Below are 18,630 nucleotides of genomic sequence, written 5' to 3' on the forward strand. Positions count from 1 at the left end.
CAAATCCAAGGAGGAGGAGATTAAGATTATGGGAACCTCAAAGCCAACCTCCAAGATAACCTGGTGACCTATTACTTGCGATTGGTGCCTAAAGTGGGATTGAGAAATCTTGTGAGACTGAGCTCTTCACCTGTGGGATCTGACACTTTATCTAGGTAGATAGTCAGAATTGTGTGAAGTTCTAGGACATTTAGCTGGTGTCACAGAGAATTGCTTGGTATGGGGAACCCACCTCCCCCACATCCTATGTCAAAAGTGTTGTGAGTGTGGTAGAAATGTGAGTAAAGAAAAAACTCATGGGAATAGTATCGGTTTTTCCAACACACTCTCCATTTTATTTAGATAAAGTCTTATGATCTTATTGCTTCCTTCTTCACATCGCTGTTCATTACTTGCTTTATCAACTCCTACATATATTTGCCCTCAGTTTGCCTTAGGCATTTGACTTAAGAACTTTCAAGATCTTTCCTTATTATTTTAATTTTCAAAACTAGAGAATTCATAGTTTTTTTTTTTTTTATTAGGAATTAAGGATTGGGATCCCTGGGTGGCGCAGCGGTTGGGCGCCTGCCTTTGGCCCAGGGCGCGATCCTGGAGACCCGGGATCGAATCCCACGTCGGGCTCCCGGTGCATGGAGCCTGCTTCTCCCTCTGCCTGTGTCTCTGCCTCTCTCTCTTTCTCTCTCTCTGACTATCATAAATAAATAAAAATTTAAAAAAAAAAAAAAAAAAAAAAAAAAAAAAAGGAATTAAGGATCACATCCAATAACTTCCAGTCTCAGAAATAGTCTTTAAATTCTTTTTTTTTTATAATTTTTATTTATTTATGATAGTCACAGAGAGAGAGAGAGAGAGAAGGGCAGAGACACAGGCAGAGGGAGAAGCAGGCTCCATGCACTGGGAGCCCGACATGGGATTCGATCCCGGGTCTCCAGGATCGCACCCTGGGCCAAAGGCAGGCCAAACCGCTGCACCACCCAGGGATCCCTAGTCTTTAAATTCTTAATTATGTTGCCTATCTCAAATTTAAAACCATTTTACATTTTCAGCAATTTTTTTTCAGGCTCATTAATGAAGATACTTAAACAGAAAGAAAAAAAAAAGGTCACAAAGTGTATGGTGTGACATATATTTATTAGGTATCTGGCACTGGCTCAAATATCACATTTTTAAAAATCAACAGTACAAGGATATTTAAATTTTTTTAGTCAGTGGCATTCCAGGGCTAATGGTTTCTTACTGATAAAAGTAAAACAAAAATTAAAAACAAAATGATACACTTTTAATTTCAAACTTAAAAAAAAGAGGTTGTTAAAAGTGAATTATGGCTCCTGTAAGTAATTCAGAACAACGTGCCAGTCTATTTTTAAAAGTCAGATGTAACATTATTCTGTAAAAAAAAAAAAAAAGACATTTTAAACTACTGTATTATGCTAGAAGATAGTTTTTAAACTTGCAATGTATAGAATATGCCAACATTACTATGCTTCCTTAGCCTAATGTTACATTATCATATTTAACTGCCTTGGTAGTGTAATTACTTCAAAGATTTGATCCATTAAACCTGTCACTTACATGACATTCTTGAAAATGAAAGGTATGAAAGATCTCATTTTTTTCATTGTTTCCAAAGCAAGTCAATTCTACGCTTTCTCTTTCTCTCAGTGTCTTTATCCTTTTTCTTTTTTGATTTTATGCTTTTGAAATTAATCACCATATATTCTTGAGGCATTTTTTATGCACTCAAAATCACAAGGCAAATCTAAAAGTTTAGTTGATTAGTTGTATAAAAGATACAAAATAATATGAAGACAGCTTTAAATCCACATGTGATGATCACTTGCAGAAAATGCAAGTTGGGCTTTAGCTATGTGTGGAAACAAAAATCTCTCAATCAGGATGGGCCTTTTTGGGTATTAGAGTATGCTTGGGTCTCAATTCAGATTTTTGACTTAAGTCTCAGAGCTAGGATTAAGTAGAGATCATGTCTTATCCTGATTACCATGGACTGTTATTGATCAGCTTTTTAGTAATATCTTTTATTGTAGATTTTTCTTTCATCATTTAGTGATTATTCAAGGTGAACCTGAGATGAAAGTTTACAATCTCACTCTAAAATATCTTACTTTACTGACCCATTTTGTCTTGTGATTCTAGTTGTCTCCTGAGATTTCTTTAGAAAATTTGTCTAGACAAGTTCTGTCTAATAGAACTTCCTGTGATGATGGAAATGTTCTATATCTGTGCTGTCCCATATGGTAATTACTAGCCACACATGGTTATTGAGTGCTTGAAACATAGCTAGTGTGACTGAGAAACAGAATTTTAAATTTTATTTAACTTTATTTAGTTGTCACTCCTGTCTTCAAAATAAGGGCAAAACTGAACAACTGAAAATCAATGACTTTTTTTGGATTCATGGGAGATCTGAGGCCACAGGGCAAACTGCTACCCTCCAACTCTAGAGAGACAGAGGAATCTTGAGAATTACAGCCACGATCTCCTTACCTGAAACAGAAGCTGCTGGGGCCATAAGCCGGTAGGGATATTTAGTGGTAACTTTCATGTACTGCTGAGCCTGAGTGTGGTCTAGCCTGAGTGTATAACTTGTGAGGGCTGCAATCTTGGGACACCTCTACATTTTCTTGGATTTTATCTCCACCAGTTCTCACAATGAGGAGCCAGGAGCCCTCTCCTGATTCTGGTAGGGGAAGGGGGAAATAATCATTATGAGATATACTTAGAGCAATCTCTATAACAAGGACCTTCTCTCCAAGAGAAAAGGCTTTATTAGATAGAACCTTATCTGACCTGGAGGAAGTGTGTTTCTCCCATTTCAGCCCACTCTAGCTTTCTTGTATGACCTAAGAGGAAATAAAAAGCTAAGAAAGACTCGAGAAGGTCATAGCCCAGAGACATAAGCCCATTGAAGGATTGAAATTTAATCATAAGGTTACAGAACACGTTCCCATCACCCATATCTTATCACCTTGCCAACAGAACTCTGGTACATATTAGCAGGGGATTGCTGCTGAAAGAGCTAAAAGATGCAGGCTCCATACCAGGAAGACTTCTCAGGGAACTCTAAAAGAAATGTCTAAGAGAAAAATGGAGCCCGAAGACAACAGTGGAGACAAAACAAGGACACTAGCAGAATGTGATGTCTCTGGGACTTACAGCTCTAACGATCATTAAACAACAGCCCAACTACAAGGCAGACTAATATGAAATTTCACACTAAAGTCCTATTAAGGGACACTTGGGTGGTTCAGTTGGTCAAGAGTCTGCCTTGGCTCAGATCATGCATGATCCAGGGATCCTGGGATCCAGCCCAGCATCAGCTCCCTGCTCAGTGGGGAACCTGCTTCTCCTTCCCCCTGCTTGTGTGTTCTTTCTCTTTCCGTCAAATAAATAAATAAAATCTTAAAAGTTTTATTTCCTCAGTTCTTATTAACTGATACATCATTTCTAGTTTTCAACAAAAAATTATAATGTATGCTAAAAGGCAACAAAAAACACATCCTGAAGAGAAAAAATAAGCATCAGCACCAGACTCAAATATGATACAGATTTTGGAATAATCAGACAGAGAATTTAAAATAACTATGATTAATATGTTAAGGGCTCTATGGAAAAAAATAAATGACATTCAAGAACAGATGGGTAATTTAAGCCAAAAAAAAAAAAAAAAAGGCTCTAAGAATCAAAAGGATTCAAAACCACTGTCACAGAAATGAAATATGCCTTTGATGGACTTATCAAGAGACTGGACATGGAGAGGAAAGAATCTGTAATTTTACACCCATGCATATCATTTTCAAATTGCAGAAAACTAAAGATGGAGATAAAAATCTTGAAAGAAGCCTGAGCAGATTTAAAAAATACCTTATTTATAAGGAAACAAGAATGATAATCATCGGGGACTTTTTATCAGAAATTATGCAAGCATGAAAATAATGCAATGAAATATTTAGTATTAAAAAACCCCACTACCCTAGAATTCTAAATTGGAGAAATTTTCCTTTAAAGTGATGGAGAAATAAAGACTTTTCAGTCAAACAAAAACCAAGGAAATTCTTTGCCAGCAGACCTGTCCTCTAAGAAATGTGAAGTGTTTTCAGGGTTCTGGAAAGTGATGTCAGAAAGTGGATCAAAAAAAAAAAAAAGAAAGAAACTTTGGTCTACATAAGGAAGAATGACAGAGAAGGAATAAAAGAAGGAAAAATAAACTCTTATTTTTCTTATTTTTAATTAATCTAAAAGATAACTGTTTAGAATAATAATAACAATGTGTTAGGTGATTTTAGCATATGTATAAATGAAATTAAGGACATTAACTGTTTCATAATGGATTAAAGGGAGGGATTGAGAAGTCTCTTAAAAACCATCTTCACGGGACACCCGTGTGGCTTAGTCTGTTGGGCTACTGACTCTTGGTTTCAGCTCAGATCAAATTCTCAGGGGCTGTGAGTTGGAGTCGTATGTGGGCCTCTATGCTTAGCAGGGGAGATGGGAGTCCTGCTTGGGAATTCTCTCTGTCTGCCCCTCCCCTCACTCTCATTGCACACTTTCTGCCTCAAATAAATAAATAAATCTTAAAAAACAAAAACAACTATCTTCACTACACAGCAAGTGATATGGTAGTATTTGAAAGTGAACTTATATTAGTTAAAAGTATTTTCTGTAAACTCTAGACAATCACTGGGATTTTTTTAAAAAAGAAGTATAATTGAAAAAAAAATAAAAAAAATAAAAAGAAGTATAATTGATATGCTAAGAGACCAAATAAAATCATATAAGATGCTCAATTAAAACCATAGAAAGCAGAAAAGGAGGGAAAGAAAAAGAAGTAAAGAACAAATGTAATGAATAGAAAACAGTGGGCTACATATTAATTCAGTTGGATCAATAATAATTTTAAATGTGTATGTTCTATATACACTAGAAAAAATATCAATAATATGTTGCCTACACAATCCTAATTTTTTTTTCAAGATTTTATTGATTTATTTGAGAGACAGAGAAAGTGAAAAAAAGAGAAAACAAGAGACAGCACAGGAGCAGAGAGGGAGGGGCAGAAGGTGAAGGAGAAGCCGACTCTCCCGCTGAGCAGGGAGCAGGATGCAGGGCTCAATCCGAGGACTCTGGGATCAAGACCAGAACTGAAGGCAGATGCTTAACCAACTGAGCCACCCAGGTGCCCCTCACAACCCTACTTTGAAATATGAAGACTCAGATAGTTTAAAAGTAAAGGGATGAAAGAAAAATATACCATGCTACCAGTAATTAAAGAAGCCTAGAATAGCTATCTTAATTTCAGCCACAGCATACTTCAGAATAAGACAAGTTATCATAGATAAAGATGAACACTGTATAATGATAAAGTGATCAATTCTCTAAGAAGTCATAACAATCCTTAATATGTTTGCATCTAACAATAGATTATCAAAATACATGAGGTGATAATCGACAGAATTGTCAGGAGAAATAGATGAATCCATGAAGTTAGAGACTTCAACACGCCTGTTTCAGTAATTGAGAGATGAAGCAGGTAGAAAATCAGTGAGGATATAATTGATCTGAATGGCCATAAGTAGTCACCTGTGGCTAGTGGCTGCTGTATTGAACAGTGCGGCCCTGGCCTCTTGCTATTCAAAATGTGGTTTTTGGACTAGAAGTATTGCTTTGCCCTGGAGCTTGTTAGAAATACAGGGTCTTACGCCACAGCCTGAACTACTGATTCAGAATTTTCATCATTAGCAAAACACCCAGGTGATTTGTCTGTATATTAAATTCTGAAAAATATTGCATTTGAAAAAAAAAATATTGCATTTGACTAACAGAAAGACTAAACATTCTCCATGATTAGACTGGCATATCTATCGTTACTCATCTTTCCACTGTGATACGTAGCATTGCCTATAGATAACTATCATCAGGTCATATCTGGGGATAGTAAATAGCGACAGCATGGCAGTGTTGTCATCCTCTGCAAACTGAAGTCAATACAGCTTTACTTCTAAGGGCTATCACATTGGAAGCATCTAAATATATCTTCTACCTCAAACCAACTACAGCTGTGTCTACAGCAGATTATGAGCAGAATTTACACATGCTCTGCATGCTCAAATCATAATATTTTATATGTAATAATACCTCAGATATATGGAGTGCATTTTCTGGATAGTTGCACACATCCAGAGGGGCATCAGAGTCAGAGAAGAGTCATGGTGGTGGTGGGGGGAGTAATACAAATAAGCATCAGTTTATAAGAGATTATGCATGTAATAGAGAAATGTAGAGGAGTAGATGCCCCAAATAATATTCATAATGTCACATCAATGAATAATAGCCCAAACAAAAAGAAAAGTGGTATTTTTAGTATGTGGCTATAACTATCTCCTCAGTGAGAACCAAGAAAGAACAGTCATAAGATAAAGAACAGAGAAAATAAAATGAAAAAAAAAATGTGGCATTTGGCCCTCATTAATAGATACAATTACAGGAAAGAACAGGCCCTGGAAATATTTGGTAAAATAAGAAAAGGAAGTCTTATTACTTGATTTGCCTCAGAGAACATTGCTGCCTTCAGGCAGCCATGCTAAGGCTGCTCTTACAGCCGATTCCAGGCTGGCTGCAGCCCTGTGGTATGGCTCCAGTGACACTCTGACGTATCAAACACCCAGCCTGTTACTTCGCCTTCTCAGTGTGGCAGACTCTTCAGAGATGCCACAGGTTTCCAAATTTTTGCTGAAGATTTTTTCCCCCAAAGATTTTAATAACCAAATAACCATGAGCCTCTCCTGGTGGGTCTTGATGGCTTTTGTATTCTCCATTAAGATTTCCTTTAGATAGTTGGGTGTACCAGTCAAGAAACCATTAGCAAATCATGATAATACAGAATTATATAAGGGTTTCGTTTCTTAGACCTCACTTCTAAATACAATGCCCCTAAATAGTAGTAAAATGCCAAAATATCCAGTCTGGAAAAAAGTTTAAACATTCTACTCTAACAAAGTTTTGTGAATCAATTGTTGTAGGTTTAAGCAGAAGGACTGGTTGATACTTGAGTATGCGAATACTTTTGTCTTCAAAAAATACATTTATTGACTGAATACATTTCATCATTCTAGATGTTTGAAATATTTTACCTTAGGTATAGTGGATATAAGCAAATGTTTTGAAAGATAAAGTTACTGTTTTCTAACTGGTATCACAAGTTACTCGTGTGCCAAATAAAAGATTCTGTTAGTAGAATGCTCTTATTTCAATTTGGTAAGGCCATTATTTTTTTTTTAAGATTTTATTTATTTATTTATTGAGAGAGAGAGAGAGAGAGAGAGAGAGCAAAGCGGTGGGATGGGGCAGTGGGACAAAGAGAAGCAGACTCTCCACCGAGCAGGGAGCCCGATGTTGGACTCCATCCCAGGACCCTGGGGTCATGGCCTGAGCTGAAGGCAGACAAATGCTCAACTGCTTAACCAACTGAGCCATCCAGGTGCCCTAGTGAGATCATTCTTTTGCCACATCAACTGGTGAGCTTGCCGGGAAGAAAGAGTGCTCGTACTTTGTGATATTTCACTATCTTGCTATATGACCTCACTGTTCATATACCTGGATGTTACTGAGAATATACAATCTTATTACAAAAGAGATTTAATGGGACATAAACACATCATGCAGACAACATACAAAAACAGAACATTAACATATAATATTCAAACACTGCTTGCACCTGAGATTCTGTTTAAGTCAAGTACTAAGAAAAGCCTGTAGAATCTTGGGATTTGGGGTTTCAAGAGAACTGTCACTTTCATGATTTTAAAAAAAGGACAAACTTGATGAAAAGAGGCAGAATTTCAATAATTGAAATGTATAAAAAGAACCAAATGAACATTTGGCTGAACTGAAAATACACTGTCTGAAATTAAGAATTCACTTGATGTGTTTAAGAGTAGACTGTTGGGAAGAGTAAAGGACTCAGAAAATCTTCTAGCACAAATTCTTGGAATGCTGACTGTCCTTCTTCTTCATATCTCATGATTAAGGGGATTCAGCACACTTTCTTCAAGTTATCTGGTATTCACTCTATTAGTACTACATAGTTACAGGTAGTGCTGGCCTATACAATGTGGTTTTTATCTAACAGAAAATGTGAATTATAGTAGAGCTAAATGTGTGAAACTGTCTCCAGATCCTATAAATATTTGTATGGTCCATGAGTATTCATATCCACATTCAGGCAGCCACCTCCAGTACTGAAACTATTCACTACTCTTTCCAGATAAATTAAAGCCGATCTGTCTATGTCTGTGTCTGTGTGTCTGCCCATGTCCATATCTATATCCAGATTTAGATCCGCATCCATATCTACACCTATCTATTCTAGGTATAGATCTATCTGTACCTATATCCATATCTATCTAAGTTTCTAGATCTATATCTATAGCTAGAGAGCCTCTTCCTTGAGCTTGGTCTTTCTTGTGTCAATCATTATTTCTACTCTGGTGTTACAGAATTAAACTAATCCAGATTTTCCTTTACTGAAGAACTGTATCCTTCCTAGTTTACCCTACAGAAATATATGGGAGTTATCTGTGATTATAATTTGCCTTTCCATAATCATAATTTAAGAGCAGAATATTCAGTCTTTAATTTCTTTTCTCTCTTTCTTTCTCCTTTCCTACCACCCTCCCTCCCTTCCTTCTTCCTTCTCTCCTCCCTCCCTTCCTCCTTCCTTTCCTCCCTTTTTTTTCCTTTCTTTTTTCTTTCTCCTTTTTCTCTCCCTTTCTTTCATGCATATGCACACACACATTACTCCTGATCATCATCATATTCTCATCAGGATTATTTTTATTTCTGCCACATTTAGTAAATAATAAGCACCAGTAGGATGGCATTTGTAATGCAAATGTATTTATAGATAGATCTATATTTTCATTTCCCATGCTATCACCAAAATCCATTTCCATAGATAATTAAGACCTAACTATATATGATGATGAAATTATTCAAAATTTTCAATCCATATTACTAGGTGGTTGCCCTCCGATTTTTGGACTGATTTGGAAGAATGTGGTGAATCATCAAGTTGGACAACGTTTTAGCATTAAATGTGAATAACTTAATGAATAATGTCTTGAGAGTTTATAGCATTTTATAGCTTTTAATAAACCTTCATATACATTATTCCAATTACTGTGGCCAATTATGTCACTGGATTGATCCAGGTGATTGTTAGCCAAATCAGGTAAGCAAAGCCTTTCTTATTCAACTAGAAACATAGTCATGATGGAAATTAAAGCGATTTATTCTGCAAACCCAGAATGCAAAACTATAGTATCTTTCACCAGCACAAATAGTTAGTTGCTGAAAGGCTTGGACACTCCAGAACTTCATTCAAAGTACCTTTCCCCCTCTTACCTGCAACATTTCATAGAGTCACAATCCCATCATTAACACAGATTCCAGGATTTCCAATTTTAATTCAGTATGCCAAAAACCTAAATTCGTGGTGCCCACACCATTTTAAGCTTTGATTTATATTTTAAATTGGAAAGCACAGGGCATGGCAGTATTTTTAAAAGATCAGTCAGAAAGCTTGTATGTAACTACAAGATGTCCAGATGATTCTACCTTTCTTTAATTTTATCTGATGTTCAGCCTAATTCATTTTTTTGTCTTTTTTATAATATAAATTTAAACCAGTGGGGGGAAAAAAATATATCTGAGGGTGGTAAGAAGTAGCTGAGGTAGTAACAAAAAGTATGTATGCTTAACTTTATCACTAAGAAAGAATGAATTAGTGATGCAATTCATCAAGACTATGCATTACTTCTAACATTAAAATAGTAAGTATCTTTAAAATCCTATTGCTACAAGGTTCACTTATGAAACTGTAACACTTGAGTCATCTATATACTCATTCAGATACTGGCTTCCCATTAGGTCCTAAAGTAAAATACTATGCTAAGAATTAAGATAATGGAAACATGTATAGATTTTGGATTCTGGCTTCAGTAGAAGATACTGTAAGGTACAAAGAGTCATTTGAAATACCAAATGAGACTTTATAACAGTAAAAGAGATCAAGTGAAACAGAGTTAATCAGTGTAATTACCCTGGCTCTGCAAACCTGTTTCGGGAGATATTTCTATAAATTATATTGTTTTAAATCATCTTACGGACATATAGGTCTACCAATGCATTTGGTCTTATACAATCCATTTTAGTTTAATATCTCATGTCTTACTCCATTCTATGATTTCTAAAGGGGAGTTCTAGAGACGAGTTGCTTTTAATGATCTTTTTCCCCTTACTAACTTAAGGGTTAGTACACCATCATTCAGAGTGTCAAGCCAGGGACACAGAAGAACATGTGACCAAATGCTTAAAAATAAATATTACGAATGATACTAAAATTCTGAGTATGCAAGCCTTGTTGGCTGATATAGGATAAAGGAGAGAGAACTTAAATTTTAGTCACTAATAGTAGAGAATGGAGTCATGGACATTAGAGGTGATGATGAGCCCTCAAAACTAATACCATGAAAGCAGCAGAAATGGTTAGAGATTCTTTACATCTCCCCAGAATAATTGATCATCAAAAGAACAGAGCAGGTTCTTTGTCTGAGGGCTGGTCCCTACAACAAAAGGAGCGATGAAGGAATTAGAGAACAATCTCTTCTACTCTGTTGTAAATGCTTGCTACCGGAGAAATTGGTAACTCCCCTTGCCAGGCCACGAATTTAAATAGATTAATATTTGGTATCTATAACATGAAAGTTTAACTTACATTGTACAGTGTTTACTGGTACAGTTTCATACATCTATACAGTGGAGGAAATTCTTCTCTCCAGCTTGTCCATTATGATATGAGGATGATTAAAGGCCATTAAGATTTCACTCTGTTTTGAAAATATATATTAAAAATAAATCAGCAAGCGTGTGTCCTTTATTTATTTATTTAAAAACACGAAACATGAAATATAAAGTTAAGACAAATAGCATTGTGAAAACTATGGTAAACACTAATTATATATTCCTCAAATAGCAGATTGCAAAAGTACAATTTAAGTCACATTGTTGAGGCCATGCCTAATTCTTTTTTAGTAATGTTTGCCCATTAGTAATAATTAAAGACTGGATAATGTAATTAATATAAATGAAATTTCAGATTTAGAGAGAAAAATAAGTAGCACTGAGAATTTGCCAAATTTGCCAAATTTGCCAAATATATTTGCCAAAAATATATTCCTTTCATTTACATTATACCATTATTGAAAAAATCTCTATTTTTTTTAAAATGAGTTTGCCTTTAAAGAGAAGATAGTAATAAAATTTGAAGACAAATGATCTTTGGATGATCAAAAGAGAAAAAAATGCAAGGCAGGGTTGTTCTATATTAATAAATTATTGATTCAAAGTATAATTTTAGGACTGAGTAGTTTTCTCTAAGAAGTGGATTATTTTCCTGTTTTGGAAAATATGTATGTAAAAATAGGTTATATAATATTTGAATTCCTTAGTCGAATTAGCTTTACAGCCCTACTGGCATTTTTGAGATTTAAATGTTTAAATTCTTCTACATTGTTTTTGTTTCATTTAAAGAGTTATTGAAATATTGGTTGATTTTTAAATGCCATTATTTGTCTAGAATAGGTTCTAAACTAGAACTTTCCTTATAATTAACATAAACATCCTCAAATCTAGGAGGATTGCTTACACTGATTCAATGTACATTCCCCAAATAGTTTTATTAAGCAATCTCTTTTTCAAGAGAAAAACACACAAATTTATCCAAATAATAGAAAGATCATAAAAAGATCCATATACCTTATATTTTACCTTATTAAACATTTATTTAACAAATTTTAAGGAGCTCAAGGCCCTTCTTTGTGATTTTGGTAACAGACTTCTGAGGTACGGTGGACAGAATTGTCACACCCATTTCACAATTACATGAGGAAATGAAAGTGAAGGTATTGATAATATATAGAATCAAAGAAATAACCATATCTTATTTAGCCTTCTTAGTTAGTCATAATTTCATACTGTCTCTCTAGGACTAGGGATAGTTAATGTAGTTCCTTGGGGAATTACAGAAGCTTTGCTTTTTATTTTTTTCTCTCTTTTCTGAAACAAGAGAGCAACCCAACTTTAATGGGAACTGAAGAAAAAAAAAAGGGAACATTTCAAACTAACATTTCCTATCATTATTTTATTTAATGGCAACATATTTCATTTCTTTTGTTATAGGCAGTCACATTATACATTCAAGATCCAAATTGCAGCCACAGGAAAAAGGATATATTCTATTTAAATGGGCTTAAAGGGATGCCTAGGGGGCTCAGTGGTTGAGTATCTGCCTTCAGCTCAGGGTGTGATCCTGGGGTTCTGGGATCAGGTCCCACATTGGGCTCCCCACATGGAGTCTACTTCTCCCTCTATGTCTTTGCCTCTCTCTCGATGTCTCTCATTAAAAAATAAATAAAATCTTAAAAAATAAAAAAAAAAAAAATAACTGGGTTTATGGTGAGATTAAATGAAAAGAGATATTGTGTTTAAAAGAAACAGACAAACACAAACACACAAACAGCAACAACAACAAACAAGAATATTCCTAAAGCTCCATGGGCAAAAGGTTGGTTAATACCAATGAAATTAGGAAGATATCATTGATACAGTTATGCTGGCTCATAAACTTTATCCTCAAAGTATTTGCAAGTTAGAAGGAAAATTAACCAGTCCTGGACCAGTGTAAAACTTTGAAAACTTTCTAGTAATAGTACTTATTTTACTAATGAAGAGAAACATATCAGCCTCACTGAGGATGAGAAGTATCCCTTGAATAGCAACAAAGTAATTGTTACCTTCTGTGAAATTAGCTCTCCTCACTGCAACCACAAAATCCTAAATTAAAAGGTTGGAAGAGAGAGTTTAGCTTTACAGTCTCCATTTATGTAGCTATATGCAATAACAGCAACGACACCAACAAAAGTAACCAGCTACAGGAGAAAGTCTTAGATCAGAATTAGAATGTGCCTAACAAAGGAATGTTAAGAAACAAAACTAGAAATCAACTGCTTCCACAATTAGGTTTTGTTTTGTATTTTATTTTATTTTATTTATTTATTTTATTTTATTTTAGAAAGAGAGCACACGGGAGGGGCAGAGAGGGGGAGTGAAAAATCTTAAGCAGGCTCCACACCCAGCATGGAGCCAGACTGGGAGGTCTCATGACCTGAGCTGAAATCAAGAGTCTGATGCTTAACCAACTGAGTCACCCAGGTGCCCTGTTTAGGTATTTAATAGTATTAAAAGCAAACAACTTATCTGTATCACTTTGCTAGGGTTGCCATAAAAAAATGCTACTCATTTGATAAACAATAGAAATTTATTTTGTCACAGTTCAGGAGGCTAGAAGTCCAAGCTTAATGTGTTAGGAAGGTTGGATTCTTCTCAAGTATCTCTCCTTGGCTTGCAGATGGCCATACTATTACTGCCTCTTCACATGGTCATTCATTTGTGGGTGTCCCTGGTGTCTCTTCCTCTTCTTCCTTTTTTCTTTTTCAGATTTTATTTTTAAGTAATTTCTACACCCAATACGGGGGCTTGAACTGACAACCCCAAGATCAAGAGCTGTATGCTCTGCTGACAGAGCCAGTCAGGTGCCCTTCTTCCTATGAGAACATTAGTCACACTGGATTAAGGCCACACCCTAGAGGCCTCATTTTAACTTAATCATCTGTTAAAGGATCTTCTGTCTCAATATGGTTATATCTGAGGGGACTAGATAATGTAATTATGGGACTTTAATGTACAAGTTGGGGGGGGGGAGGCACAATTCAGGCCATAACACATTCTCCCCCTCCCCAACCAAAGACAAGAAAGATTGCTTTCATAATAAATCATTTGACACTAAATCACCTTCCCCTCCCAACTCTCAGTTACTAACTTTCTTGATTTCAAAGAAACCTGGAAATCAGGTTTTAAAACTTTATAAACTTGCTAATAGTATTAGAAAAAAAGTAGGTGTTATAAGAAAGTAAACCACAACTGCTATAGAATGGAGATGTTCTTTACTCAGTTGATTGCAGGCCTATATATATATATATATATATATATATATATATATATATATATATAAAGCCTATGGAAATGTTAAGAAGGTATGGATAAGTATTGGGACTCTTCATGCCTCCTTGCATGTACTATATTCCTCCATATGGCATAACAGTCAAGCATTTTGAAGGACTTTGATCTCAGGAGAGAATTTCCATGAGGGCTCATTCAGTGCCAACCTCTGTCTTCTGATGTGCGCAGATAGGACTTGATTAGCTATAGTGATTGATTCAAAAGTGAACACGTCAATTAATTTGGTCCAAGCAGAATGAAGTCTGGAATTTTTGGCTACTGGGAAAAGACAAGTTCTCTTTCTGTTTGGACAATGTACTATGTGGAAGTGATGTTACAACTGCAAGTAGCCATTTTGCAATCATGGGGAAACTAAGTCTAAAAATGAAGCTTTTCCTGGAAGAAAAAAAAAAAAGCTGATTGAGTTGTAAAGTAACTAAATGAGATGTCAGCTAATAAATATCTTTTACTTACTAATATACCTTATAATTTCCAATTAACAACCCAAGTACTATTTGTTTGCTTTTAAAAAAGTTCTGTAATCCAAATAAAACTATAATATTTTTTTAATTTTTATTTATTTATGATAGTCACAGAGAGAGAGAGAGAGAGGCAGAGACACAGGCAGAGGGAGAAGCAGGCTCCATGCACCAGGAGCCCGACATGGGACTCGATCCCGGGTCTCCAGGATCGTGCCCTGGGCCAAAGGCAGGCGCTAAACCGCTGGGCCACCCAGGGATCCCCAAATAAAACTATAATATTAAAAAAATAAATCTTGGCCAGATAATTGTGGCTATATATATAGATACTTAAGGGTTCTAGAACTGAAAGTTCAGAATTAACAGTAATCACCATTTGAGAAAATGATTTTATCATTTTTTCCCCTGTATTTCTTTCATTTTCTCTACTATCTAACTCCAAGAAGCATGATGAATATTAGTAAGGTGATAACTACAAAATACTTTGATCTCTGACTTGGAGAGTAATATAAAGTATATCATTAAATATAAAAGCAAAGAGTATGTCAAATGAGATTAACCATTGGATTGAAATAATCTATTCCACTTCTTCCCCTTTTTCACATTGAAAACTAGTTGTGAAATAAGGCTAATGAGGTGGAAACATACAGTCTGATGATAAAATCCAGAAACAAAAGATACATGTAGTAGTTCTCCCTCCAGGGAAATTAAAAATTCAATAATTTCCTCTAGGATCAAGATTGGCTGTTGGCCATCCGTAGCAAAAGAGATATTTCTGAGAGAGGCAGGAAATTAATTCTACAGCCCATAAAAATAAAGACATTCTATTTTTTAAATGACAGTAGTGAGTCTTGCATAACTGAAAACCATAAAGAAAATATAGAAAAGTAATGTTCAAGACATAACGATAAACAACCTCAGAGGAGTTGGGACAGTATTTCCCATATTTTCATTTAATAAGTTACTATTTCTTTCTTGTTTGAGTGAAGGTCTTTTCAGTGAAGATCTTTGTGGAGATGGTCATTATCAAGATATAGATAACTTTCTAGTTAGGATCATGTGACTGTACTTCCTTAGCTTAGTTCTATCTGATTGCTCTTACTTTTCAGGATATTTCTCAACTTCATGCTTAGAAAGGTATTTAGAAAGGATTCATAACTCTCACATTGTCTACTTATAGGAAACCCTACACACTTATTTTTTTTAAATGATAAATCAGTTTTTCTAGTTGCCCAAAACATAGGAGAATGCAAGACATCAGTCTATGCTTAATGTCCTGCTATGATTTAAAGAAGCCGCAGCAGGGAGGAATGAAGCAGTGGGCTCTGACGGGACATGGAGCAGCACATCCTGCATGAATTGAGAGCAATCAATTCTCAGATGGTTTGATTTGATGCTCTTTGAGAATTGTTTATATATATTTACAGAATTTAGATTCTTGAAAATTTATCCTACCAATTATGTACAACAGTTAAATGCTTTTCCACCAGCTTTACTGGGATCTAACATAACACTATGTAAGTTTGAAGTGCACCACATAATGATTTTATTTATATATAGATACAGCAAAATAATTGCCAAAGAGAAGTTAGTTGACACATCTATCAACTCAGAGAGGGACAGTGTGTGTGTGTGTGTGTGTGTGTGTGTGTGTGTGTGGTGAGAATATTTAAGACTTACTCTATTAGCAACTTTTAGATATACAATACAGTTACATATTTTTGTAAGTACCAGTTTGATACCACTTGACAAAGTGGTATCCCAAATAAATGGGAAAAAATGATGGGCTTGATTTAAGGCATTCTACTTTCTTTATTAATAAGAAGAATTAATAACTCCTTTATAATACCTAAAATTTCTATGTCCTTTTGTGCTGTTCATATTTAGATTTCTATAGTTTCCCCCAGAAGATACCCAGATAAAATTTGCCTGTTCTGTGGGAGGCAAAGCCTGTTTTCCCTAAACTTTGCATGCGAGAATGAAATCATTTTTCATATTATGCTCTTTAGGTGTTGCTTTTAATGCATTTTTATAAACATTCTTCTGAAAGGCAATATTTCTCCATTTACAACTCTATCAACGGAATGGGCAGTAATATTAAATTGTTTGTACTTGGCAGCACATTCATAGGCAAAAAACACAGCAAATCATTGTCTAAAAGGACAGTACCTAGAGACTCAGGGTTCTGTGACCCTGAGTAGGTAAGTGTCAGTGCAGTACCTTCATCTTAAATGTTAGTGGCTGGATAGAAGATTACATAAGGATATTTTATGAAAGTATAATCATGTAGAATTGTTCAGTCCCACTCATTGACTCATTTATTCAAGAAATACTTACTGAACAGCTGGTGTCGACCAGGACCTAGGTCTCCAAAGATGAACAAAACGGACATAGCTCAGCCCTCTCCCACCTCCCACCCAGTGAGAGAGACTGGGAGTAAAATGGGCACTTGGAGGAGTGCCGCATGGGGTGCCAGATGCCTGTGGGAGGGACATCCATGTGTAAATCTAGGTCACTTTCAAATCTGAACCTCAGGGATCAGGTCTGGGTTGAATTTATAGACTTGGGTGTCACCAGCATATCCAACATGTAATAAGTAAAACTCTGACAGAGGAGGCGATGACCCATAGGAGGGCCAATGTTCAAAGATAGAATCCTGGGTCACACCAGACTTTAAAAGACAGACTTCTTTCCCAGAGTTTTCTCAGATCATAATGCTGACCTCACCCTAAGTAAAGATGGGAACAATTTCAATGGTACTAAATATATCCCTAAAATGTTTTCTCTAGACTCTGGCATTGAGGGGACCTGTGAGTAAGAGTGTGCCTTCTGGTCTCATGTTTGAATGCTTCTCCACTTCAGCTTTCTAATTTGTCATTTGTATTTCTTCAAGATTGCCATTGTTTTCTACCTCAAATTATGGAGCTGGAGATATCCTTTTATGATGAGAAGTAGGTTCTGGTGATTAAAAATAGTTTCAAAGCTCACAGTGAGGTCTCGATTATGTAACTTCCGTTGTATTAGATGGTTGCTTCCTGGAGAAATAAAAGGATACATTATTCCTTAGGTCCAAAATATCCTAGTTGGAACTCAAAGTTCATGAGAGATGAGGATAGTGAATCTGTAGATAGCAAAACTCTGCTCACAGTTTTGTGGAACAGGTCTCTTGAGAATTTAAGGAAGTTTTGTTCTGCATACCTTTGTCCAGTGAACTAGCTGTGGATGTGCTGTGAGACCATTTACAGTGCACTGCAGCGAGCAGGAAGGCAAGACTGATGTCTTCACCTGATGAAATCTTTAACGGAAGGCTAGTCTTCTTAAATTATGTCTGCATTTGATCTGATAACGGACAAAACAATTTCACTTCACTTAGGCAGCAAAGACAAGAAAGGAAAGTATAATTTCTCACCTTCCCTTTGATGGATTTTCTTCTCTTTTGGTTAAAATGAGATTATCTTTTTCAGAAGTTGTAATATACTTTGGGGGAAAAAACCCCAAATTTCTATTATAACTACTCTACAATGGCCTGACCCATGGGATGAGACTCATCTTGAAGTAGAAATTACCCTAAGGATGACTCGCTATCAAGTTTATTCAAAGCAGTTAAGCCTCAAGGAAAGCAGGGCTCTCCTCTCTTTCCCTTAGTCTAAATTTAACATCTATTTTAGCCTTCAAATGGCTTTGGGTTAAAACATGTTCTTGCCGTTGCCAAGTGTGCTAACTTCAGTAATCATACATCCAAGATATCAATTAATGTTCTATTTGATATCTGAAAATCTAAATTGTGGAATCACACCTTTCCTTTTTGTAGCCACACTGATAACGATAATTAGAAAGCTGGTATCAGTGGCATAGCTCAAACCTCAAGATGAATTAAATTCTTTGCTATTGTAAAATTTAGAAACCTAAGATAGGAACAACGTGGGAGTTCTCAGAATGTTATCTTGCCTCTACCCCCAATCCTAGAAAATTATGTATGCCCTTTATTATCATTATTGCCATCAGGCCAATTGCA

General features: G+C 35.7%; 1 protein-coding gene across 3 annotated transcripts in view; it reads right to left on the bottom strand.

Moving 5' to 3' along the window:
- FUT9 (fucosyltransferase 9) overlaps nt 1-18,630 on the bottom strand; it is a 122,091-nt gene that overhangs the window by 45,262 nt on the left and 58,199 nt on the right. The window contains exons 3-5 of one of the 3 annotated variants that reach the window (XM_077903039.1): nt 17,814-17,954; nt 17,527-17,650; nt 10,796-10,907 (exon numbers count right to left, since the gene is read on the bottom strand). The exons of 1 other annotated variant lie outside the window; for it this stretch is intronic. The gene's annotated coding sequence lies outside the window, so the exon portion shown is untranslated. The remainder of the gene's footprint in view (nt 1-10,795; nt 10,908-17,526; nt 17,651-17,813; nt 17,955-18,630) is intronic. One more of the 3 variants, XM_077903040.1, reaches the window with a different exon arrangement.

This window comes from Canis aureus, chromosome 7 (assembly GCF_053574225.1).
Source record: "Canis aureus isolate CA01 chromosome 7, VMU_Caureus_v.1.0, whole genome shotgun sequence".
Lineage (NCBI taxonomy): Eukaryota > Metazoa > Chordata > Mammalia > Carnivora > Canidae > Canis > Canis aureus.